This window comes from Jaculus jaculus (genome assembly GCF_020740685.1).
Source record: "Jaculus jaculus isolate mJacJac1 chromosome Y unlocalized genomic scaffold, mJacJac1.mat.Y.cur SUPER_Y_unloc_3, whole genome shotgun sequence".
NCBI classification, from domain to species: domain Eukaryota; kingdom Metazoa; phylum Chordata; class Mammalia; order Rodentia; family Dipodidae; genus Jaculus; species Jaculus jaculus.
This window is the reverse complement of record NW_025423388.1, coordinates 1,202,447-1,228,475: the sequence shown is the minus strand read 5'-3', so window position 1 is coordinate 1,228,475 and position 26,029 is coordinate 1,202,447. Positions and strand designations below refer to the sequence as shown.

Genomic DNA, 26,029 nt, shown 5'->3' with positions numbered 1-26,029 from the left:
AGGAAAAGCACAAGCTGCCAGGACTAGCTCTCAAGAGCTGAGCATAGTCAACCTGATATTCCAAAGATAGTGGGCTTTATAGGGCTCTTCAGTTGGGGGAAGGTGAGAAAGTAAAAAGAACTGCTTTGTTCTTTATATTAGCCTTTTCAAATTGCTAGGATGTGTGAGACCAGAATTATCCAGGTAACCTGGGAGATAAGGGGTCAGGAAACCTAGACATGGGGCAATGCTAGACAAGGAAGAGATAATGGCTATGTGGTCCCTTGAGGAATGTGGATGACCCACTTCCTTATGTCTCTGTAGCCCTCCAGCTGTCCTCTATAACTCCACTGTGGGAGCCCACCCCAACCTAACACTCATCTTCTATTTATCACCATAACATTAAGCAAAAGGATCCAGTCTCAGTGCAGAAACGTATCATGAGTATTTGGAGATGACAAAAAACATGTTCATTCCTCTGGGAAATATCCAAGAACTCATCAAATCAGGTAAGGTCACTCTGCTTCTTGTATATACAAATGATCAGCAATACAAAAACATTGTCTTAATATTTGGTTCAAATCATGCTTTCAAATTGGCTTATGTTCTTACCAAAATTTGCCTTTGTACAATAATGAGGAATTAACCTTATTTTCAATTTTTCTCTCCATTTAACAGACACGTGTCCAAAATGAGGACATTGATAAAGTGAGTAGATGTAGAGTAGCTGTAATTCTCAACATGTGTGAATGTTAGGTTGTGTTAGCATTATTCAATTATTTTGCAACAAAATATGTCCAATAGAAAGATAGTGTAAGATAGGCATGATATTTTTGTATGTGATTGAATCAGAAATAGTAATATTCACCAACAGTTTAATTTGGGGTATGTTCATGAATTTGATTAGTTAATTAACTAAACACTCTGAACATTTTTTGTGAATGTAGTATAATGCACTGATAAACTTTGCATGTTTTCAGTAAGTTTCAGAAAGGACAAATGTCACTAAAATCTCCACATATTTATGCACACAGGAAATATTAAGTATACATAAGCTTCTCATGTAAGACCTGAGCACATGAATTTTCCAAATCACTGATTTTCTGAGCCTAAGCAAAATATAAAATACACATCTTTTTAGATGAAATCACATGATTGTTGTATGCCAATCCTTCTATACTCTTTCCCTGAAATGAGTTTTACTATTATTATTTTCTGGATACATAATATCTAAGACAATCTGTATAGATGATATGTGATTTTATTTATTTTCATTTTCTTAGATGGTTCCAACATGAAGATGTTTGTCACAGTATCTTGATAGGATCAGAATCATCAATGTAACAGAGTCATATCTCCCTCATAATTTTGCTTCTTTCTTGGCTGTGTAGTCATGATTCTTTACTCATCCTTTCTTCCCATGCAATTTTCCCTGTCCTATGTAGTGTCACTGACTTCCTGACTGATTGAATAAATTGAATTGTGAATGCATGTACATGTGTTTTAAAGAAATGTGGCCTGTGCACAATTCACAGAAAATAGCCTGTTGAATGTTAACTGTGGGTATGTGATGGAATTTCTGATAATTCTCATGACTATTGACAATAATGTTTGTGGATTTGACTACAAAAGGTAGGAGAGTAGAGATTATAACATCATGGATGGAAATTTTTGACTACAGTGCAAACTCTATTCTGTTCCCTATGCAGTCAGTGCTAGTTGCTGGAGTTTTTCAATTTCATTTCCTAATCATTTTTAAAACCCTGACATTATATGGTTAGGAATACAAAAACATTTTCCATTTGATGGAGTGTTTAAAATTTAATGGATTGTGTGACAATGTGAAGCAAATGTGAATGATATAATTTTAAATACCATCCATGCTTACTAGTGTACTAATGTATACATTACTAACCATTTATTTTGAGACATTCCCTTGAGGTCTATGCTTCAAGTTCCTTAAAATTCTACTTATTTTCATAAGCTTGGTATTTCTGTTTCTATTCAGAAATGCTTTGTCTAGGTAGGGACTTGATTCCCTTTCTTTAAAGACTGTCATTGGATTTTTAAAAAAATTTTATTTATTTATTATCTTGTGTGTGTGTGTGTGTGTGAGAGAGAGAGAGAGAAAGGGAGAGAGAGATAATTGGCATAGCAGGAACTACACATGAGTGCACCACTTTGCTCAATATGGCTTTACGTAAGTACTGGGGAATTGAACCTAAGTATTTAGGCTTTGCAGGTAAGCAACTTAACCCCTGAGACATCTCTCCAGTCCCTTTCATTAGAGTTGTGATGTTGATAGCATGGAGTCAGTAGAAAGCATCGTGTAATACAGCCACGTAGATTTCCTCAGACTGACCCAGGAGCATGAAGGTTCACACACCTTTTGTTGTGATCAATAGCATTTTTGATATTTAGAATCTTTTCATGACAGAAGGCAGCAGCCTTTTGGTTTTCCTTCCTACATAACATTGTTAGAAATGCAAATTCAGCATACTACTGTTGGGAGCCATGAACCAAACCTTGGCCATGTTGACAGACACTGCCATATAGCAAGTTAAAGTTTCTACTTCCTCACCTAATACTCAACTACCAGAAACAAAGACTGCAATATATCAAGTTAAGTTTCTACTTCCTCACCTAATATTCAACTACCAGCAACAATGGGATTGTACACCTGGCCAAACATTCCTCCATCCTGCCAGTAGCTGATGAAGAAACAAAGGCATTGCTGATAAAGAAACAAAGGCATTGCAGTTTAACCAGTAACTCTGTGATCTTTGCCCTAACTATGTCCCCTTCCCCCACAACTCCTTGCCCTGGCCATGACCCCTTCCCACTACAACCCTATATAAACCTATGTGTAAGAATAAACTCTGGAGGCCATGACAAACATCTAGCATGGTCTCCTTCTTGTGTTTGTTTGCCTACTTTCATTCAGGTTGATTTTCACCTCCCCTCTTTGTTTGATTCCCCGCTGGCCGGGGCATACTACAAACACAACTATACACCCATGAACATCAGAACATTATTCTCTGTTAATTTTTAAATTTTTAAATATTTTATCTTTATCTATTTAAGAGAGAGAGGCAAAGGTGAGTGAAAATAGGGGTTCCATGGTGTCCAGGTGCTGCAAGTCAAGTCCAGATGTATGCACCACCTTGTGCTTCTGGTTTATGTGGGTACTAAGTTATTGAACCTGCGTCCTTTGGCATTTCAGGTAAGCACCTTAGCCACTAAGCCATCCATTAGCCCAATTTTTAAAATATTTTATTATGATTTATTTGAGATAAGGAAATAGGCAGAGAGGGAAGCAAAATTTTATTTATTGATTTATTTTTATATTCATTGATTTCCAAGGAGAGAGATAGAGAGAGGATAGAATGGGTCTGCAAGGGCTTTCAGCCACAGCAAACCAATTCCACATGTATGCAGTACTTTGTGTGTCTGGCATTACATGGGTACTAGTGAATAGAACCTCAGTCATTAGGCTTTATATGTATGTGCTTGCACTGTTTCACTTCTCCAGCTACTTGGTCATATTCTTTTTCTAAATTTTATTTATTTGAGAGACATAAATTGAGAGAGACTTTCAGAGTCTTCAACAACAGCAAATAAACTTCAGATGCTTGTGCAACCTCGTGCGTCTAGCATTCATGGGTACTGAGCAATAGATACTGGGATCATTGGCTTTGCAGACTGCTAAACCATTTCTCCAGTCCTTGATCATAATTCTTTAACACCAATATATGTAGTCATTCAATTGATCTATAAATATGTGAATGGATGAGGAGATAGTAATCAATAAAGAAGATTGAAATATGGTCACTTGTATTCAAATGACTTGAAATGATTAATAGTAATCATATCTTCATTAAAATATATGAGCTTAATATGGAGAAAAATATATTACATCATACGTTAATGTCTGGTGTGAAATCACCAAAACACTTGAAAATTTTGCTTTAAAAGGTCATGATGTTGCTTGTACATTTTTTTTAAAAGTGTATAATTAAGCTGGGCATGGTGGTACACACCTTTAATCCCAGCACTTGGGAGGCAGAGGTAGGAGGAATTCTGTGAGTTGGAGGCCACCCTGAGGCTCCATAGTGAATTCCAGGTCTAGTGAAACCCTACCTCGAAAAACAAAACAAAACAAAAAGCATAATTATAGACATTCATGTAGGTTTAAGAGATAAAATCTGGTGTGAAACTGAAAGACACAATGGAAATTGAGGAAACAGGATAGACAAATGAAAGAGAGAACCACCCCATCATACCTCAAAAGGGCCCCAGCTGAAACTAAGAACAATTGGAGAAACAAGCAAGGGTGCTGTTTTCTTGGTGAACTGGGTACCAGCACAAGGGTGAAGAAGATTAACACAGAGAACATTCAATTCCCACCAAATCAGATATTCAGATACACAGAAGCTCCCAACACCTCATCACTGAGCCAAAACAAAAATGAACCCAACATGGCTCAGGAAAATTTTGCAGAAGAGGGTGCTGAAAGAATGTCAGAGCCACACGTTGGATCATGATATGCAGAGACATTTCTCCTACCCATAAGTGTGGGCTAACTCCACAATGCATGACCTATATACCTCAACAAGTAGGACATGGATGAGCCTAACAATGTACCAACTTGACTGTATTCACTGAGTACAAAACGAATTAACAAAAAATGAATAAATTATAAAAAATGTGAACCTTGTAAAAAGAGGAAAATGTAAAAGGTGTTAATTGCATATACATATGAATAGCAAAAGTGCTATGTTCCAGTGAGAGTTGTTACTTGTCATACAGAGGAGAAAATAATCAACACACCACTGACCTGCACCCTCCTGAAGAAACTCTGATGATACATTGGTTTAAACTGCAGCTTCTGTTCACCAAGTCTTCAGGTAACAATTATGAAGAAATAAAGATACTTCCAAAGAGACCCTTGTGCTCCTCTCTTTGGCTATCAGGCTATTGAAGTAAGGTTAAACAACAACAACTAGAAAGTACTGACATTTACGAATAGAAATCTGATAACAGGAGGGACATCCCTTGGAAAAAGAATTTCTCTCAGTGTCAAACCACCTTACAGGAGACACTGGAGGCCGGACAAAATGAGGATGGATATTACCATATATTTATTTACCCTGCCTTAAATTAATCCTTATGTCAGGACTCTTTACATGAACTTAGAGAACTAATGGACAACTTGTTTTTTGTTCCTAATGTGGGGAGGCAGTTTATTTCAGACCCATATTATGGCCACAGCTGAAACCTAGCACAACCTCATCCATACCATCCCACTCTTAGTTCTATGCCTATTCTTTCATACATACAATTGCCACCACACTGGTATACTTTCACTATCATTTCATGCCCTTGACCTCCATAATCATCCTATTGCTCTTCAACCAACAAAATTGCTCTTAGACTCTGCACCCCATGTGACCATAGAGGGAATTACCAATCTCTTGTCCACCTGATGACCATGTCTTCATCCTACAGTACTAACTACAGTTGCCAGCATCCCCTTTGACATGCAACATCCAAGTCATAAGGATATAAATTATTGCATTAACAAAAAAGACTTTGTATCCTTGGACCAGCAAGTGTAGACTCTTCACTTATAAATGACATATTTTGTTTTCTTTTCTGCCTCCCACAGAGTCTCCATAATCTGCAGGCACTCCTGTCCCACACTCAAAGTATGACATTCTTAAACTATGAACAGAAAGTGTAAGAAGTGTAACATATTGTAGTATATTCTCACCAGTGAGTTTAAAGATTGGCCTGACTTAGGAATAGCCTTTGTTATTTATAACCAGAAGTGTGAGCATGGCCCTCATTTTACCATGGCCTGACTAGAATCTGACCAGCAATTTCTGAGTTGCCCTCATTGAGAAATAGACATAGCTATCACTGACAACAAGTGTAATAATCACCCTCATTGGAAAGCAGCATCACAATCTGACCAGAAAGTGCACAATTGTCCTTGTTTAGCAATAACCTTAGTGGAATGAATTGCCCTCAAGGAGAAAATACCTTAGAATATTCTGACCAGCAAGTGTTGGAATCTATAATATGCAAAGACCAGCAAGGGGTGGAATTTCTGTCATTTAGCAATTCCCTTAGTAAATACTGAATTGAATGTTTGTGGACAGCCATCACTAAGAAATAGTTACTTGACTATAAGCAGAAATTGTTCAAGTTGTCCTCTTTGAGAAAGTGACTTCAAAGGCTCTCATATAGAAGTATAGGTATGGGCTTCATTAAGAAACAGCCTTAGGAGGAATTCTGGCCAAGATAGTGACTGCCTAACTGCACAACACAACCCTGGGAAAGAAGGCAAGGCATTAAGGGTTCACTGGGTCTTTTAGGGGAGAGCAATCTCTAATAGATCACCAGTGGGAGGGCACAGAGGGGCAAAAAAGGTAATCACTGATTCCCTCGCTCGCAGGTAGCCCACCAGTCCCCCAATCCCCAAAGCAGCCACCCTACCCACAATCCCAGCTTCAGGATACTCCTGCACTTACTGTAGGAAAGGGAACCCAGGCCAACATAGTTCCACTTGCCTCCCTGCACAGGGGTGATCAAACTGCTACAATTGCCCACATGTGACCTTGGGCAGACTCCGCCCACTGGCCTGCTGGAGCTCAGGCTCCATCGGTCCATCAGCACACCACATGTGTGCCACCCATTCCAGCTTGTGCAAGCTTTACCTGCTATGACCATTTGCCCACTTACTGCTCTGGGCGCCACCCATCCATGCAGGAGCTCAGGCCCATTCCACCTGCCCACACGAGCTCAGGACACTGCCTGTCCGCCTGCAACAGCTTAGGTGCAATCCCCTGCCTGTCTGCCACTCTGGCTGCCTGCCAGCGTCCTGTTGCGTGTGAGCTCAGACTGCTTCTGGGCTGCAGTGTCCCGCTATGTGAGACCAGGTTGCTTCAGTTCTTGGTGCTTCAGCTTCCCTCCGAGCATGAGCTCAGGCAGCTTTGGAACATCACTGCATGAGAGCTCAGGCAACTTTGGCCCCCTTGCAATGCAGGAGCTCAGGCTTCTTTGGCTTCCACCAAATGAGAGCTCAGACTGCCTGGGCATCTGGCCTCAGGCTGCTTCAGCTTCCCACTCTGCTTCAGCTCAGGCTGATCTACCCACCCACATGTTAGCTCAGGACCATTCTGCCCATCTGCTTGACAGCTGGCTATCTCAGGCCAGCTCACCCAAGAGGCACCACTTCCCCCACACATCAAAACCACAATCCTATTCTTCCTGCCCATACACTGTGATGGGCAGATCACAGCACAAAAAGAAATAACATGAAAAATCAAACGCAAGTAAATCCAGTAAGATCACTCAATCTGAACTTCTGGCTGGTTATCCAACTGACAGAGGCCTAATCTATAGAATCTACAAAGAACTCAAAAATCTAAACAGTAAGAAGTCAAACACCTCACTCACAAAATGGGGCAAAGAGCTCAACAGGCAGTTCACAGAGGAAGAAATACAAGTGACAAACACACACACTTAAGAAAATATTCATCATCCCTTATCATCAGAGAAATGCAACTTAAAACAACAATGAGATTCTACCTTACCCCAGTAAAGATGGCAAACATCAAACAATCAAATGAAAATAAATGCTGGTGAGGATGTAGAGAACTAGGAACACTCATCCACTGTTGGTGGGAATGTAAGATGGTACAACCACTTTGGAAACCAATATGGAGACTCCTGAGAAAGCTAACTATAGAGATACCAACAGACTCAGTATTTCCCTTACTGGGCATCTACCCTAAAGCCTTCAAACCACAGGCCACAGAGATTTGCTCAACCATGTTTGTAGCAGCTCAACTCATAATAGCTAAGGGCTGGTAATGAACCCAGATGTCCATCCCAAGAAGAATAGATAACTAAGATATGGTATATCTACAAATGGAATTCTATACAGCAGTAAGAAAAAATGACACAATGAAATTTGAGGAAAAATGGTTGAACCTGGAATAGATCATTCTCAGTGAACTTACCCAATCACAGAAAAAAAGTCACCACATCATAGTCTCACTCATCTACAGCACCTAACCTGAATCTACCCAAGATGGCTTACATACCCAGCAAGCTTCTTGTGGACTAGACAAAGGATGGGTGAGAAGGGAGGGGAGGGCAAGGAAGAGGTAGAAAACACAAACCTAGACCTGAATGGCTGCTACGTCCACGGCGACCTCGCCTGTGTAGCAAGCAGAAATGCTTCTGCACTGGAAGAGAGCTGAGGACAGAGGGCCAGCACTCCTCGGAGGGATGCCCCCGGTGACCCCTTGGCAGTCAGTTACTGTAAAGGTTCCTGCTGCCCATGAAGTCACGACGACCTAATTGCTGGCGCCAATGTTGTTTCTTTCCTGCTTTCTTCTAGCTGTTTGTCTAAGAACAGCTAATTCAACACTTATTAGTAATCATGCACGCAATCAGAGTACAAGAAACAATCTAAGCATTGAATGTGCCCCTCCTATGATTAGGGCAATGGAGAGAATGTATAACTCTACTAGGAATAAAAAATTAACTCTAGAACAGCTTTTAGATGGTGTAAAGTAAAAACAGCTTATGATGTTTGAGAATGATACTGAGCCTGAGAATATGAAAGTAGAAATGTTGATCGGTAGTGTTCATAAGAAACATGACAGTTCTGCAGAAAAGGAGTTACAAAACTTAGGCATTCCCACCAGGAAACTTCCTGGGGGATATGTTCAGTACTTGATCAAGGGCAGATGGTGGACTCCTAGAGCTGGAATCTACTTAGTTCCATTCCCCTATGAGGGAGGATATGATGAATTCGGTAATAGATGGGTGAATTATGAAGAAAAAAGGAGGCTATGGCATTCTCTTCCATTTATGGGAATGCTTAACAAGGAAGCGTAAGCCTTGGTGTTTATACAGTCCTTGGGGTATAAGAAATAAGTAACCTGTTATTCACCTTACACCTAGTTTCTGTTTGTATAATGTTGTGGTCAATGATACAAGGCATCCTTCTTAAAAAATGGGTACAGTTCCTGCCTGATCAACATTACATGTATGCTTACAATAGAACAATACTTAAGATTGTTTAGATTAATGATTTCTGAAATCACTTGTTGGCTTGCTAAGTTTCCCTGTGTAATCTGTATAAAATCTTCATGAAACCTTCAGTAAATTGCAGCAGCATATTCAACTTGAGTGTGTCTGTCTGTCATTTCCTCGCCGAATCCCGAGTTCTCCTTGAGCCTTCGCCCTTGTTCTCCCTCGGTCCTGATCTCCCCGAGAGTCAGTCCGCAGCAAATGGCAATGGTACCATAAATTTCTACATCCTAAAAGGCAGACCAAATGTCTGAACCTTCACCAGGCCCTTAGAGGGAACACCTGACCCACAAGACACTAGAGAGGGTATGATGAAGACTGGCCTTAATCTACAGTTTCTCTCTCTTTCTCTTCTCTCTAACTCTTTTATATTAATTTTCTTTTTCTTCCTTTTCTTAATGGGCACTGATCTGTAACTCCTAGTACCAGCATGTGGCTATCATCCACAATGAGCTTTTGATCTGAGAGACCTACATGGTTTCCTAAAAGAAAGACAGATTTCTGTCATAGTACTTTATGACCCATTAAAAGTTAGTGGTAAGACCCTGCTGCTGAAGACACCTTATGCATTTGACACATAAAATGGAATGGCATGGCTGAAAGCTAGAAGAGAATCAATTCTGAGACAGTCAGTGCATCTAGTGCCAGAAGGTGCTACATGGGTGACTGAAGGAAAATGATCAATATCTGCCCAAGCAACTCATGGTCTAACCTACATAGCAGCAAATAACCTGTCAGGATTCTCACACAAGTGCAACAGTGGCACACAGCCATGGTGGGAAAAGAACTGCTCTTGATTTGGCAAGCTGATCCCCTCAGTGGTATGGGACCTATATCTGGAGCTGGGAAACAAGTCAGAACCATATCCAAACATAAGCCTGCTCTCCATTGTCAAGCTACCACATATCGTGGGCTATAAGAGGGCCTACACCTATTAAATTCTCTATAAAAAAGTAAGAGTTATCTCATTTGTCTGGTGCTAACTTATTCTCCCTTGGACAATCTGCTTCTCTTTTTTAGATCAATGTAGATCCTAAAGAGAGAGCCACCCCATGATACCTCAAAAGGGCCTTGGATTAAACTAAGAAAAATTGGCAAAACAAGCAAGGGTGCTGTTTTCTTGGTGACCCGGGTACCAGCACAAGGGTGAAGGAGGCAAACACAGAGAAAAATCAACTCCTGCCAAATCAGAGATCCAGATACCCAGAGGCCCCCAAAACGTCATCACTGAAGCAGACCAAAAATGAACCCAACATGGCTCAGGGAAATTTTGTGAAAGAAGGGGAGGAAAGAATGTCAGAGCCACATGTTGGGTCATTATATGCACACATTTACCCTACCCATAACAGTGGGCTAACTCCAGATTGCTTGACCCATATACCTCAACAAGGAGGGGCCAAGTGGTGGAGGTAGGTAATGGATGAGCCTAATAATGGTACCAAATTGACTGTATTCACTGTGTACAGAACTAATTAATAAAAAAGATCACTCAGTCCTACAATGAACATCTGTAATCAAAACATAGAAGAGACATTAGGACCAGAACACCAAAATGAAGCTATGAGCAATGCAACCCTGAACAAGCTACTGGTAGAACTTGCAGAGAAGCACCAAAGGACTGATAATTGTGTGGATGCTGTCATCACTAGACTAGACCTAATAGATAAGAAAATGGAAGGAGTGCAAAGACAGTTAAGAGATATGAAGGAGAGTGAAGAAAAGAGAACCACAAAAATGAGCTGGCGATGCTAATTGAACGCATAAAGAAATGCAAGGATGAATTCCAGGAAGCATCAAGAAAATCAGGAAACGATGTGAAAAGGGAGCTTGACAGAGGGATGGGAACTATACATAGAAAAGTAGTAGAAAATGCAAACTTAATTGAACAACTTCAAAACTCTGCCATGTGGAGGATAGAAACTCCAATATGGAGGACAAGATGTAAGAAACAGTTCGAGTGTTCAAAAGTTTCAATAACACCAAAAACTTCTGTGAATAGATTATGAGGGAATTGTGGGATACCATTAAATGTCCTAATATCCAGATCATTGGAATACCAGAAGGAGAAGAAATTCAGACCAAAGGCATGGAGAAAGTATTTAACAAAATAATCAAAGAAAACTCTCTCACTCTCACAAAAGCAAGGCCCATCAAGATACAAGAAGCTAACAGAACTCTAAAGAGATTGGAACAAAAGAGAAACACTTTAAGACATGTTGTCACTAACACTCTAACCATTGACACCAAAAAGAAAATCCTAAATACAGCTAGGGAAAAACAGCACATCACTTTTGAAGGTAACACCATCAGAATTACTTCAGACTTCTCAATGGAAACCCTGAAAGCCAGAAGGGCCTGGAATGAAACACTGCAAAGTGTAAGAACCTATGGCTTCCAACACAAACTACTTTACACAGCAAAAGTATCCCTCATAATAGATGGTGAAAGAAAAACTTTCCATGACAAAACTCAGCTTTACAATTATATCAACACAAAACCAAAACTACAGAGAGTATTTCAGGCAATTCTCCACACAAAAGAATCACATTATCAACCTCAAGTGCCTACAAAAAGTAGATCACAATAACCAAACTCAGAGAAGGCACAAAAAAAAAAACCACTTCAAAGTCCATGAAAACACCAAACCACATATACCAACACAATATGGCAGGGATCAAATCAAACCTCACAGTCATTACCCTCAATATTAATGGTCTTCATTCACCCATCAAGAGACAAACTAACATGGTGGATCAGAAAAGTAGACCACTTATTCTGTTGTCTTCATGAAACCCATCTCACCACTAAAAACAGACACCTCCTCATGGCGAAAGGGTAGAAAACAATATTGCAAGAAAATGGAAATAAGAAACAAACAGGCATAGCTATATTAATATCAGATAAAATAGACTTGAAATCAAAAATAATAAAAAAAAGACCAAGAAGGCCAAATCCTCCTTATCAAGGGAATGAGCCATCTAGAAGATATTACAATCATTAATCTGTATGCACCAAACAGGGGCCCCACAGTTCATAAAGCAAAACCTACTTGACAACAAAACAGAAATAACCACCAACACCATCATAGTTGGGGACTTCAATACACCATTATTAGTAATAGATAGATCATCCAAATAGGGAAATAAGAGAGCTCAACAAAACCATAGTTCACTTAGACCTAACAGACATCTACAGAATATTCCATCCCAAATCCACAGACTACATATTCTTCTCAGCAGACCATGAAACATTCTCTAAAATAGATCATACTCTCAGTCACAAAGCCTGCCTCCATATATTTAGGAAGATTGACATAATTCCCTGCATGATATCAGATCACAATGCTATATTGCTAGAAATTAACAACAAAAGACCCACCAAGAATCACATCAGCACCTGGAATCTGAACAGCACACTTTTTTTTTTTTTTTTTGAAATTTGCATTTCTTTTTTTGTTAATTTTTATGTTCATTTTTATTTATTTATTTGAGCATGACAGAGAGAGAGAGAGGCAGATAGAGAATGGGTGCACAGGGCCTCCAGCCACTGCAAACAAACTCCAGATGCGTGCTCCCCCTTGTGCATCTGGCTAATGTGGGTCCTGGGGAATCAAGCCTCAAACTGGGGTCCTCAGGCTTCACAGGCAAGTGCTTAACTGCGAAGCCATCTCTCCAGCCCTAAGCAGTACACTTTATGCTAATCATGCTAAAGTAATGTGGAAAGACCCATTGACTAACAAATGGAGTGGACCCAACCCTGTATTAATATGGGGACAAGGAACTGTTTGTATTTTTTTTCACAGAAAGAAAATGGAGCCAGATGGTTGCCAAAACATTTGGTCCCATATGCAGGCCACAAGATCAACCAAGAGGACACTGCTGATCCTGATAATGTGGGGTTCCCCAAAGGGGTCCCCCCTCAGGGCTGTCTACGGGACCCCAAGAACACTCACGCAGGACGCTCTCAATGCAAACCGCACGAGGTTTATTGATTCCGATGCATTGGGGCTCAACATAGATTCCTCTCGCAGGAGGAAAGGTGAAGAGCCCCTAGCCACGTGTTTGGTCAGCTTATAAAGGCTGAAAACTATAGGTATGCAGAGTCATAGGGGCTTTTCAGCTGTGGGTTCCCCTGATTGGGTGGGGCCCACGAGGCGGGCTCGTGAGGGTCCCTCTGATTGGGTAGGGCGTACAAAGGGCCAGGTCCTTATGGTATACTTTTTACAAAATGGAGGTAGTTGCATACTTTTTACAAAATGGAGGCAGTTGCAAAATGGCAGTTCTGTGATTCAGTGCAGTAGCAAGCAAGCCATATTACAGAAGCTTAAAAAGGCAAGTAAGCAAAGCAGCTAGAAAACAGAGCAGCAGAAATAGGGCAACTTTTATCCTTTCAATAATATGGTGTCATCTACATCTTGCTTACAGTGAAGTTTAATGGACCTATGTTCCTGATCCTGGTTCTATAGGGAATAAAACTGTATGGGTTAATGATTGGGTTACTGGACTGTCCTCAGGATTGTTGTGGTCAGACAATGGACATCAGCAAACTTACTTGTGGAAAATTGCTGCTGCTATGGGAGGTATCAAGGTTACATCTGCCAGCAATAATTCAAATAGTCTTCTGAAGGGAACTGTTATGGCCTGTGTTACACCACCTCATGCCCTGATGTTAAGAAATGCAAATATTACCTAGTATCACAGGTCTGAAGAAATGTTTAATGTTACCTGTGATAATTGTAGTCTGTCCAATTGTGTTTCTCATGATTCTGAAACTGTAATGATTGTCAAACAACCTGCATTTCTTATGATTCCTGTTAATCTTTCAAAGCCTTGGTATTCTGACAAGGGTATTCAAATTGTAGAGGAGGTTAAAAATAGTTTAAGTAGACAAAAGAGAATTGTAGGTTTAATTATTGCTGGAATTATGCATTTATTACATTATTAGCTTCTATTACTACTTCTGTTATTGCTCTTACACAAGAAGTTCATACTGCACACTTTGTTAATAATCTAGCTAAAAATGTTTCTGTAGCTTTGGGAACTCAAGTAGCCATAGATAAGAAGTTAGAAGAAAAAATAGATGCCTTGTTTGATGTAGTGACCTATTTAGGAGAGCAAATTCAAGGTATGAAGATTAGAGCTCAATTGGAATGCCATGCAGATTACCAATGGATCTGCATCACCTCTAAAACTTACAATGCTAGTTATGAAGATTGGGTAAAGGGAAAAATGCACTTAGAAGGAATTTGGAACCATGATAATATTTTGTTAGATTTGGTTAATTTACATTCAGAAATTCTAGCTATACAGAATAGTCATCTTGATTTTGATGCCACCAAGGCTGCTAATGATTTACTTGCTGCAATTAAGTCTGTGTTGCCTGGTTGGGACTCTCTAAGTTCCTGGATAGGCAGCTTTGCAGCTGTGGGAATTTGCCTTCTGATTCTCTTATGCCTATTGACTATTTTCTTCAAGTGTCTAATGAAATCTATTGTGAATGTTCACACAGAGGTCAGAAGTATGCACTATAGAACACGTCCTTGGCTCCCTCAAATCTTATACTAATTCTCCCTGAATTTTATCTGGCTGGTATCCAGAGATGGGTAAGATCAGGGGAGGAGGCATCCAACCTAAGACAGGGCACGCATTGAAGGATAATACGTTTGTCCACTGACGGGTAAGGATGTTCTTCTGCCTTTGACAACCTAGGACAGACACAGTCGCTTCTTTTAATAAATAAAAAAGGGGAGATGTCAGAAGCCACAGCTGCTCTTTGACCTTGGGAGCTAAGGGTGGCAAAGATTCAGAGAAAGAAATAAGGGACATGGTCCCATTTTCACTAGCAACAAAAAATTACAGTAACTTGGAATACTGTTAACCAAGGAAGTGAAATATCTATACAATGAAAATATAAAACTCTCAAAAAATGAAATTGAGGAGGACTTGAGAAAATGTAAAGACCTCCCATGCTCCTGGATAGGCAGAATTAACATTGTGAAGATAGCAACCCTACCAGAGGCAATATACAGATTTAATGCAATTCCAATTAAAATCCAAACATTGTTCTTCACAGAGATAGAAAAAGTGATCTCAAATTTCATATGGAAAGGCAGAAGGTCTTGGAAATCCAAGCATATACCCAGCAAAAAACATACCTCTGGAGGCATCACCATACCTGATGTAAAGCTATATTACAAAGCCATAGTAATAAAATCAGTGTAGTACTGGCATAAAAACTGGAGCATAGACCAATGGAATAGAATTGAGGATCTGGAATTTGGATCAACCAACTATAGCTACTTGATATTTGACAAAGGCCCTAACAATATAGGCTGGAAAAAGACAGCATCTTTAACAAATGGTGCAGGACAAACTGGATAACCATATGCAGGAAATTGAAAGTTGATCTACGCATCTCACCATGCACAACACTCAAGTCCAAATGGATCAAAGATCTCAACATAAGACCAGAAACTCAGCTACTACTGGAAGAAAATATAGGAAGAATTTTCCATGATAGAGGAATGTAAAAAGACTTCCTGAACAAAACCCAGTAGTACATGATCTTAAACAGTCACTCAACCAATGGGATCACATGAAGCTGAAGAGTTTCTTCACAGACAAGCATAAAATAAGCAAAGCCAATAGATTACCCACAGAATGGGAGAAAATATTTGCTAAATATCCAAGTGAACGAGACGTAATCTCTAGAATCTACAAAGAACTCAAAAACTTAAATCATAAACGTCAAACGTCACACTCATATAATGGGGCAAAAGCTGGATAGGCAATTCACAGAAGAAGAAACACAAATGGCAAACACACACTTAAGAAAATGTTCATTATCACTCATCATCAGGGAAATGCAATTCAAAACAACCATGAGATTCTACCTTACCCCAGTAAGGATAGCAAAATTAAAAAAAAAAAAAGAAAAATCAAGTGAAAATAAATGCTGGCAATGATGTGGAGATATAGGAACCCGCATCCACTGTTGGTGGGAATTTAAGATGGTACAACAACTTTGGAAAGCAATATTGAGACTCCTGAAAAAGCTGACTATAGAGTTACCCACAGACCCAGTTATTCCCTTACTGGGCATGTACCCTGTACCTTTAAACCTCAGTCCAGAGAGATTTCCTCAACCATGTTTATAGCAGATCAATTTGGAATTCTACACAGCAGTAAGAAAAAATTACACAATGAAATTTGAATAAAAATGGTTGAACCTGGCATGATTTTACTGTGAATTATACCAGTTTGGTGGCAGATGTATGTGTGAAATCCTAGGCATAGATCCAAGGGTGGGATGGAAAGGCTGAGGTATTAATGTGTGTCTTCATGAAGCTTATTGAACCCAGGTGTGATACCAGGGATCAGAGGGCAGAGGCAGGCATTTTATAGGAATCTGTGGGCTGTTTCTGGACTGAGAGGGTCCAGGCTGGGACATGACCTCAATCAGGATTAACCTTGGATTATATTGGGTATGCATCATGTTCCAGATTGGTACTGTATGGGGCTCCTTCCCACACAGGTAGTGCCGAGGGAAGGACCAGGCCTGCTGGTTCCTCCCTAGGGGTTGAGGGAATGATGAGCGTGGGACGACTCAGAAACCTCTCCTGGCCACTGGAGAAAAACCACACTGAGTCAGAAGTCTTTGCAATGCAGGAACAACTCGCTTTATTACTCTGAGCAGTTGCTTATATCATGTTGGGGACGAAGGCAGGGATTTTAGGGTGGGAGAAGTAAGGGCCAATAGTAAACTTTAACTATTGAAATGGTAATTACAATTACCATGAGGAAGTAGCAGGCCAGAAGCCCTTAGGCATCCTGCTGAGTCATAGCTGGCCAGAGACAGGTCTCCAAACTTTAGCTAGGCTCAGGAAGTTCCACTAGGCATCACACCTGGGCCTTTCATGGCCCAACATCTCCCCCTTTTGTTTTTGTAAGAGCATTAGTCACCGTGGCCCCTGTCTTAGGTTGTCCCCCTCTGGGGATCTTACCCGTCATGAGTACCAGGTGTTTAGCTCACTGAGCCACTCCATGGCCTGTCTTAGGTTGTCCCCTCTGGGGATCTTACCCGTCATTGGTCACATGGAGGGCAGAGGAGGTGGCAGTGGGTCGTCTAAGGAACTTAATTCCTGAGTTGTCAGCCCATGATAATGTATTTCGGCCTGATGAAGTTTTATTGTCTCCAGCCACTGGTGAATAAATTGTGTAATTTTGTTAATTACACAAGGCCCGACAGTGAGGAGAAGGAGAAGAAGGAGAAGAAGAAGGAGGAAAAGGATGGGGAGGGGTTCAGGTAGAGGGAGGATATAGGGTAAGAAGTCATGTAAGCCCATCTGTAGCAGGTTGTCTTGGGGGTCCCATCGCCTCCTCTCCATGTCTTCCTGGGGCCTCTTATTCTTGTCCTGGACGATTCCTGATTTACTGGCATAAAAGCAGCATTTTTCCTGTAAAAACAAACATATGCCTCCCTTTCGGCTGTTAGTAGGTCTAGTCCTCTCCTGTTTTGTAGGATTACCTTAGCCAAGGAATCTAGCTTCCAGAAATGATATCTACATCTGGGATTAAGGTGGCTGGGGCACTGTGGTGGTTTGATTCAGGTGTCCCCCATAAACTTAGGTGTTCTGAATGCTAGGTTCCCAGCTGATGGAGATGTGGGAATTAATGCCTCATGGAGGGAGTGTATTGTTGGGGGTGGGCTTATGGGCTTTATAGCCAGTTTCCCCATGCCAGTGTTTGGCACACCCTCCTGTTGCTGTGTTCCACCTTATGTTGGCCAGGGGGTGATGTCCACCCTCTGCTCATGCCATCGTTTTCCCCTGCCATCGTGAAGCTTCCCCTCAAGCCTGTAAGCCAAAATAAATCTCTTTTTCCCAGAAGCTGCTCTTGGTTGGGTGATTTCTACCAGCAATGCGACCCAGACTGCAACAGGCACACAGGCCCATCCAATTGCTGGGCAGAAAGTTACAGGCCATTTTGCCTCCACAAACATAAGCCATTCCAGAAAGTGGGCAGCGTTGAGCACTGGGCTCAGTTTTGTTAAAATTACAGAAGGAAGGATGAATGTATCTCACATCTATACTGGAATTATTAGGAGAAGGAAGGGCCCAAATGCCCAGAGGAAACATTGGGAAAAGCTGGACGGGGATGGGGAAGGTGGCTGAGCAGCTTTTTAAGGTCGTATGGACAACTGTACTTCAAGCAGCCAGAGAGGCCCAGATCGGAGGCAAAGCCAGCAATCCTCCACAAGGGAGGGAGTTATTTAATTTAGCAGGGTAAAGGACCATTTTAGGAACAGTCCTCAGGGGCGGGACACTCCCTAGAGAAGTGATTGTCAGTGTCCCCTTGTTCAGACAAATATTTTAGGTCCCTCGGTGGTACCCAACTGTGTCTTTTTCATCTTGAGGGAAGACACATCCAAACCCTCTCCCTGCTGTGAGGAGCGGATCAGGCCCTCTCCAGGCCCCAGTCAATGGGTCCCTCCATCTTACCCAGATAGAACTGTAGGTAACAGATGAGGACCAATGTTTTTGAAAAAGTTATAATTGTTTATTTTCTTTAGAAAAGTTTAAAATGTTTAGGGTAAATAATGCCTTTTTTAGTTGGTCATGTGGGGGTAAGGATTCTCCCTTTTGTTTTTGTAATTGAGACTTGAGAGTTTGATTATATCTTTCAACTATAGCTTGGCCCTGGGGGTTGTATGGGATGCCTGTGGAATGTGAAATTTTCCAGGTCTGGGGAAAATCTATAAAGGCCTTGCTTATGAAGCAGGGGCCATTATCTGTTTTTATTTGATCAGGTAGCCCAAGAGTGGCAAAACATTGAAGCATATGACTAATGGCATGTTTAGATTTTTCCCCGGCATGTGCTGATGCCCAGCAGGCGCGGGAGAAGGTATCGACTGAAAGAAAGATATATTTAAGCTTTCCAAATGGAGAATAGTGTGTGACATCAATTTGCCAAAGATGATTAGGGCGGAGCCCTCGAGGATTGCTTCCTGTATTTTGAAGGGGGGGTACTTGGAGGAAAGGCTGACAGGACTTACAAGCCCGGACAATTTTTTTAAGGTTCTTGACTGGTACCTGTGGAAACCTGTGCTTGAGACCTCTCAAGTTGACATGGGTCAATAAGTGGAAGCGTGCAGCTTCTGTAATAGTATTACATTGAGGCATAGAAGCCATTTTATCAGCCAAATTGTTTCCTTGAGAGAGAAATCCCGGTAAGTTTTGATGACCCCTGAGATGTTGAAGAAAAATGGGATTGATTCTTTGTTTGAGTAGAGAACGAGCTTGAATCATCAAAGGAGATATAGGGTTGGAGTCCAATCTAATATGGGCCTCAACCAGGTTGGGTAATAAATTAACAACATAAAGGCTGTCAGAAAATAAGTTAAATGGCTCTTGAATAGTGTCTAAAGCTAGAATGACAGCAAATAGTTCTTTGAATTGTGCTGACCCCTCAACCTCATGGGAGAGTGACTTTATGGGGATAGGCTCTTTTTTCTGTTTTAAAGAAGGGTAAATGACTAGGGAAGCCCCCAGGTGCCCTCCATCGGTAAACACGGTAAGAAAGTCAGGGTTAGGTTGAGACAGAAAAAGCCTGGGGGGCTTCCATTCTAACCTGGAGAAAGAACTCATCCATTTGTGGGGGCCATAATGGCAATCAATTTTACCTAGAAACCCCTCGAGAGCCGTAGCAACTCTGTTATTATTTCTCTGAAGCCAGGTGAAATCAGTTATCTTAAAGGGAGTGACAATAAGGTGAGGTTTTGTGCCAAACAACCGGACAGAGGTGTCTCTGCCCTTGATAATGCAATCAGCAACCTGGTTGGTTTTAGAATAAACTCTGGGGATCCCACCGATTGAGAGGTGGATCCATTGGATGGGCTCACCTTCCTGGGCCAACAGTGCAGTACATAATGTTTCCCCAGAGAAAATGTAGAGGGAGATGGGCAAATTAGGATTGAACCTCTTTAAGGTCACAGTATTTATAGCCTGTTGTACCTTATAAAAAATTTGTTGATGGGCTGGAGAGATGGCTTAGCGGTTAAACGCTTGCCTGTGAAGCCTAAGGACCCCAGTTCGAGGCTCGGTTCCCCAGGTCCCATGTTAGCCAGATGCACAAGGGGGTGCATGCGTCTGGAGTTTGTTTGCAGAGCCTGGAAGCCCTGGTGCGCCCATTCTCTCTCTCTCTCCCTCTATCTGTCCTTCTCTCTGTGTCTGTCACTCTCAAATAAATAAATAAAAAAAATTGTTGATGACAAGGGGACAAAATTACCTGAGAGGAGAAGTTAAGATCCTTTAGGAGGTCAAACAAAGGGGACAGCTCTTCAGTAGTTATGGGTATCCAAGGCCTCATCCAGTTAATTTCTCCCAAGAGCTTCTGGAGTTGAGGCAAGGTGTAAGAATCCTGAATATAAAGTTGTGGTTTAACAGGTGAAACTGTATCTAGGGTAAGGGTCGAGCCCAAGATCTTAAAGGGAGGCACAGTTTGAACTTTTTCAGGAGCTACTTTAAAGCCGTGAGTATGAAGGATAGTTAGACATTGATGGGTAAGGTCCTGGAATGTGGAGGAATCTAGGCACCCAAGAATAATATCATCCATGTAGATATAAAACAGGGTATTGGGGAGATTGAAAAGAGAAGAGAAAATGGATGACAGGTAATATTGACAAATGGGTGGGCTGTTAGCCATGCCCTGAGGTAAGACAGTCCATTTAAATCTCCTATCTGGGCCACAAAAGTTAATAGCGGGTACAGAGAATGCAAATTTTTCCATGTCTCCTGGATGGAGAGGGATAGAGAAGAAGCAATCTTTAATGTCAATGATAGTAATATGGTATATATTGGGAATAGCTGAGATCCATGGAAGTCCCCTCGGGGGGGCTCCAAAGGGGATCATGCATTCATTGATCTTTCTTAAATCATGTAAAAATCTCCAGGACCCATTAGGCTTTTTTATGACAAAGACAGGATAGTTCCAGGGACTAGTGGAGGGACGGATATGTCTAGCCTCCAACTGTTGATCAATAAGTATGTGGAGTTGGTGTAACTTAGAAGAAGGGAGAGGCCACTGCTCAACCCATATAGGGTCCCCCAGTCTCCACTGGATTTTAAATGGGGGGGCTGGACAGTGGCCCTTAGAATTGGGGGTATTCATTGGAGTAATTAGGATGACATTCCCTCCCTTCCTTAAACCATTGTTGATATTTTTTTTTATTTAACAAATCATTATAAAAGGCCTTATGGTCAGTAGTGATGAAAGCCTCGGCATCTCCAAGGATGTCTTGCCATAGTAAGTTAGCGGTGAGCCCAGTCACCACGAGAGGGCGGACTTTTCCCTTGTCTCCACCTGGGTCAGTCCAAGGGAGCCACGTGGCAGTCTCCCAGGAGGTGGATTGTCCGCCAACTCCCAGTAGGGGAGGGCCAGGCACAAGCTGCCAGGAGGGGGCACTTCTACTTAAATTACCAAATTTCGCCCCTGGCTCCCAATAGATTTATAACTATCATATATTATAAACTGTACTTAGTTTAATTTTAATGGTCTCCACAGTCTTGACCAAAACAAGATATTGAGATTTGTAAAATTAAACAAGTTAAACACTTAACATATAAAGGCACAGAGTAAACATTTTTATCTGGTATAAGGCATAGCAAAGAGAGACTAAAACAATGTAAATTGAACCGTCATAACCTAAAATTTGTCTCAGTGCCTGTAACTTGCTTGAGGTGTTTTAGATTAAAATCTTAAATCTCAGCTGGGTGTGGTGGTGTACGCCTTTAATCCCAGCACTCGGGAGGTAGAGGTAGGAGGATTACCATGAGTTTTAGGCCACCCTGAGGCTTCTTAGGGAATTCCAGGTCAGCCTGGCCTAGAGTGAAATCCTACCTCGAAAAACCAAAACAAAGAAAAAACAAATATTTAATTTTTTAATCCAGTATCTCGAGTAAAGCATATCAGTCTATTAAAATTTAATCTTGATTAAACTCTTTGGGCCTGGGCAGCAGGCCATAGCCAGCCCTTATGCCAGTAGCCCAGTTCCAACGAAGTTCCCTGTAGTCTTTCTTTCCTCTTAGAAAGTTTATAAGCTAAGCCTCGAAGTTTAATGCTGTCTGTACTTAGAATTTTTAAACTTTCATCTGAATAGTCCATAAAATTTGGCTTATCACTCCAGAAGACACATTTAGTTGTAAGCATTAAATTTATGTCTATTTCTTTAAAATAAAGGTTCCAAAAGATTAACATCCACATGGTCAGGTTCATCTCAGCTCATTAGACAGCTTTAGGTTTGCTGAGATAAACTTCCAGACCAGGTACAGTTATGGAGGAAGGAATATTTACTGAAGCTTATAGATCCAGGGGAAGTCCCATAATGGCAGAAAAAGCTGGCCTGCCTTTACAGGCCCAAGCAGAGAGAGAGAGAGAGAGAGAGAGAGAGAGACGAGCCTTTAGAAATACAAAAGCCACCGGTGAACCGAAGGTGAAGGGGAAGAGAAAGGGAAGGAAGAGATGTCGACAAGTAAGTACAGGTTGTAGAAGCAAAGCTTAGTGCAGTAAATAGGAAGACTACCTCATAACTCATGAGGGTACGCTCACCCACAACACCGATTACCTCCTCAACGACTGCCTCTCACGGGTGCACTAGTCTGTCGGGGTCCCAGAGCCGCACGTTAGGCGCCAGATGCGGGGCTCCTTCCCGCACAGGTAGTGCCGAGGGAAGGACCAGGCCTGCTGGTTCCTCCCTAGGGGTTGAGGGGATGATGAGCGTGGGACGACTCAGAAACCTCTCCTGGCCACCAGAGACAAACCACACTGAGTCGGGAGTCTTTGCAATGCAGAAACAACTCGCTTTATTACTCTGAGCAGTTGCTTATATCATGTTGGGGACAAAGGCGGGGATTTTAGGGTGGGAGAAGAGGTAAGGGCCAATAGTAACTTTAACTATTGAAATGGTAATTACAATTACCATGAGGAAGTAGCAGGCCAGAAGCCCTTAGGCATCCTGCTGAGTCATAGCTGGCCAGAGACAGGTCGCCAAACTTTAGCTAGGCTCAGGAAGTTCCACTAGGCCTCACGCCTGGGCCTTTCAGGGCCCAACAGTACTGGGTGTTGGTGTACTTACATAGGTCACATGGAGTTGCTACAGTGACTGTAGAGGGACAATAGCAGTTGCTGAAATGCTCGTGGCATTGTGATAGATTTATGTGCAGGTGTGTGACACTGGGAATTGTATGTAACTGCATTGGCATTGGAATGTTACTAGAGTTTTGGAGTGTTCTTGAGCTAAAAGTGGTAATGAGGCTATACCCTCGAATTTCAGAGTCTGGTACTGGGTTTCTGAAGTGATGTCAGTGGAAGAGGGGATGGGGAGGGAACCTATCATCACACTGGGGCTTGGGAATAATTACATGGCCTGGAATAAACATTAAGATATGAATGTGAACTGTAGTTGGTGCAATGTTACTGGAATTTTGGAAGCACCAGGGTTGGTAGATGTATTCAGATCTCTATGGGTTGATGAGGTTCCATGGGGATTAACACTGGGGCTGCTTGAGAGTCAAGCACAGGTTATATGAGAAGAGAAGAGTTTACCACAGTACTAAGGGCTGTGTATGGATGATGTAGATAACATGTAGTGAATGCCCAGGGCCCTCTCAATATTTATAACTGAGGGAATGTCCTGGGCTGTAAAAGACTATGTGTGACACCTTATTGAGGGTCTGGGGAATTATGAGGGATCCTCCTAGGTACTGGTACTTTTCAAAGGTCTTATATCAAACAAAGCACAAAAACAGTGTATGTACCCCTGACCTATGACTCTAAATCCTAGATTTTTAGGGCACTCACAAAAGCTCAGGATAAATCCCTTTCTTGAATAACCAATAACCTCACACTGCTATACCCACTTTTGCATGTGCTAATAAAATGTTGAGATCTTCTCCCTGTTCTTCAGCACCAATCCACAACCTAGTTTTCCCCAATAAACTTCACATGGCTTATTTTAATTCCAATATTACAAAGACCAGGTAGAGGAGCAATTCAGTCTCTGTGGGTTTTCCAGTGAGACCCACTATCAACTCTTGTTACAGCAAAATGAGTACAATTAAAAATTCTTATGTTATAACATAGTTCAGGTTCAGAGACCATGGCATTTCTTTGTTTGCTGGTATGGAATAACCTCATGGGTGACCCTGACTATTTTTTCTTGGTTTCTCAGTACATCTTTGTACATCTTTATTTCAAGTTACTGTTGAACTGCTTCCTTTGACTAATGCATTTATAGTAAGTGGAGCTTAAAGGACATGGAAAATAGTTCATGCACATGAAAGAGCATAGTCAATATGTCATGTGCCAAGGACAGCAGCCCTTCCTCTCATGTCCTCTGGGACACATTCGGTCACAGTGCAATGACTATTTGACTTCAAGAAATAAGTTTTTCCAAAGTGACCTTCCAATTTCAAGACTGTATATCTGTTTTTAAAAATATTATTCATAATTTCAAAAAAGTTTCACTATTTGCTGGTTTATTTCCACTACCATATTCATAACAACAAAATCTTAATGTGCCCTTGATTGGTGGCACTAGGCTCATAAAAGAACACAATATTCACACAATATTTCCTAATTATCAATGTTTCATAAATTTGGGCTTAATTGCTTAGCAATTAAGATTCTTGCCTGCAGAGCCTAATTATCCAGGTTTGATTCCCCAGAAGCAATGTAAAGCCAGATGCACAAAGTGGCATATGCATCTGAAAACTGTTTGCAGCATATGGAGGCCCTGGTATGCCCATTCTTTCTCTTTCTCTCTTTTGCTCTCTCTATCTCTTCTTTGTCTCTCAGCTGGAAAATAAATAAATAAACAAATATTTTAAAATATATTTACTGAATTTTTTGACCAGATTTAAGTAATGGTGAAGTAATTGTGATGTGTACTTCAACAAATCCTATTTCACTTGATCAATTCAATAAAATATTTGAGGCCTAATAAAATTATTAAATTAATATATATATATATATATATATATATATATATATATATATATATATATATATACCATGAGTCTAGCATATCAATTGCCGAGCACAGGAGATTCTATGTATGGAATTTTTGTCTCCTTTTATGGAATTTTCTTTTTTTTTGTTTATTTTATTTATTTGAGAGTGACAGAGAGAAAGAGGTAGATAGATAGAGAGAGAATGGGCACACCAGGGCCTCTAGCCGCTGAAAATGAATTCCAGACATGTGCACCCCCTTGTGCATCTGGCTAACGTGGGTCCTGGGGAACCAAGCTTTGAACCAGGGTCCTTAGGCTTCACAGGCAAGCGCTTAACTACTAAGCCATTTCTCCAGCCCTGAATTTTCTTATACAATTTGTTTTTGTTAATTCCTGTCCCACCTCCTCTCCTTTTCTCTTATCCCTTCATGGCTGTTCCTTCTGTGCTTTCCTTCTCTGGCTGTACATTGCATTTATCCTTTGTCATCACTTACCCCTTTTCCAGATCATCTCTTCATATTCCTTTTTTTTTTCCTTTGAGGTAGAGCCATGCTGTACCCTAGGCTGACCTGGAATTATCTATGTAGTCTCAGGCTGGCTTCAAACTCACAGTGGCCTCCTTCCTCGGCCTCCCAAATGCTGGCATTAAAGGAATTCCACCCAGCTAGCTACTTATCATAGTGCTGGGAAGTGCCATGTAGGCTGCTGGAGGAGGCATGTCATCATTGGTTCTAACTGATAGTGAATCTAAACTGTGTTCTACACAATCAACCAGCCAGGCAAGGTATACCTACTAGTGCAATAGAGGTAGCACTGGTATTTTGTTAACTGACTATTCCTTTGATTGCATGTGAGACACACTCAACTGTAAGAAATTCAGGCCTGGAACTGAAAACCTACTCAAAAACCTATGACTAAAATGCCATAGATCCT

General features: G+C 41.2%; 1 pseudogene; it reads left to right on the top strand.

The window, feature by feature from the left end:
* LOC123457214 overlaps positions 1-26,029 on the top strand; it is a 167,260-nt pseudogene that overhangs the window by 7,018 nt on the left and 134,213 nt on the right.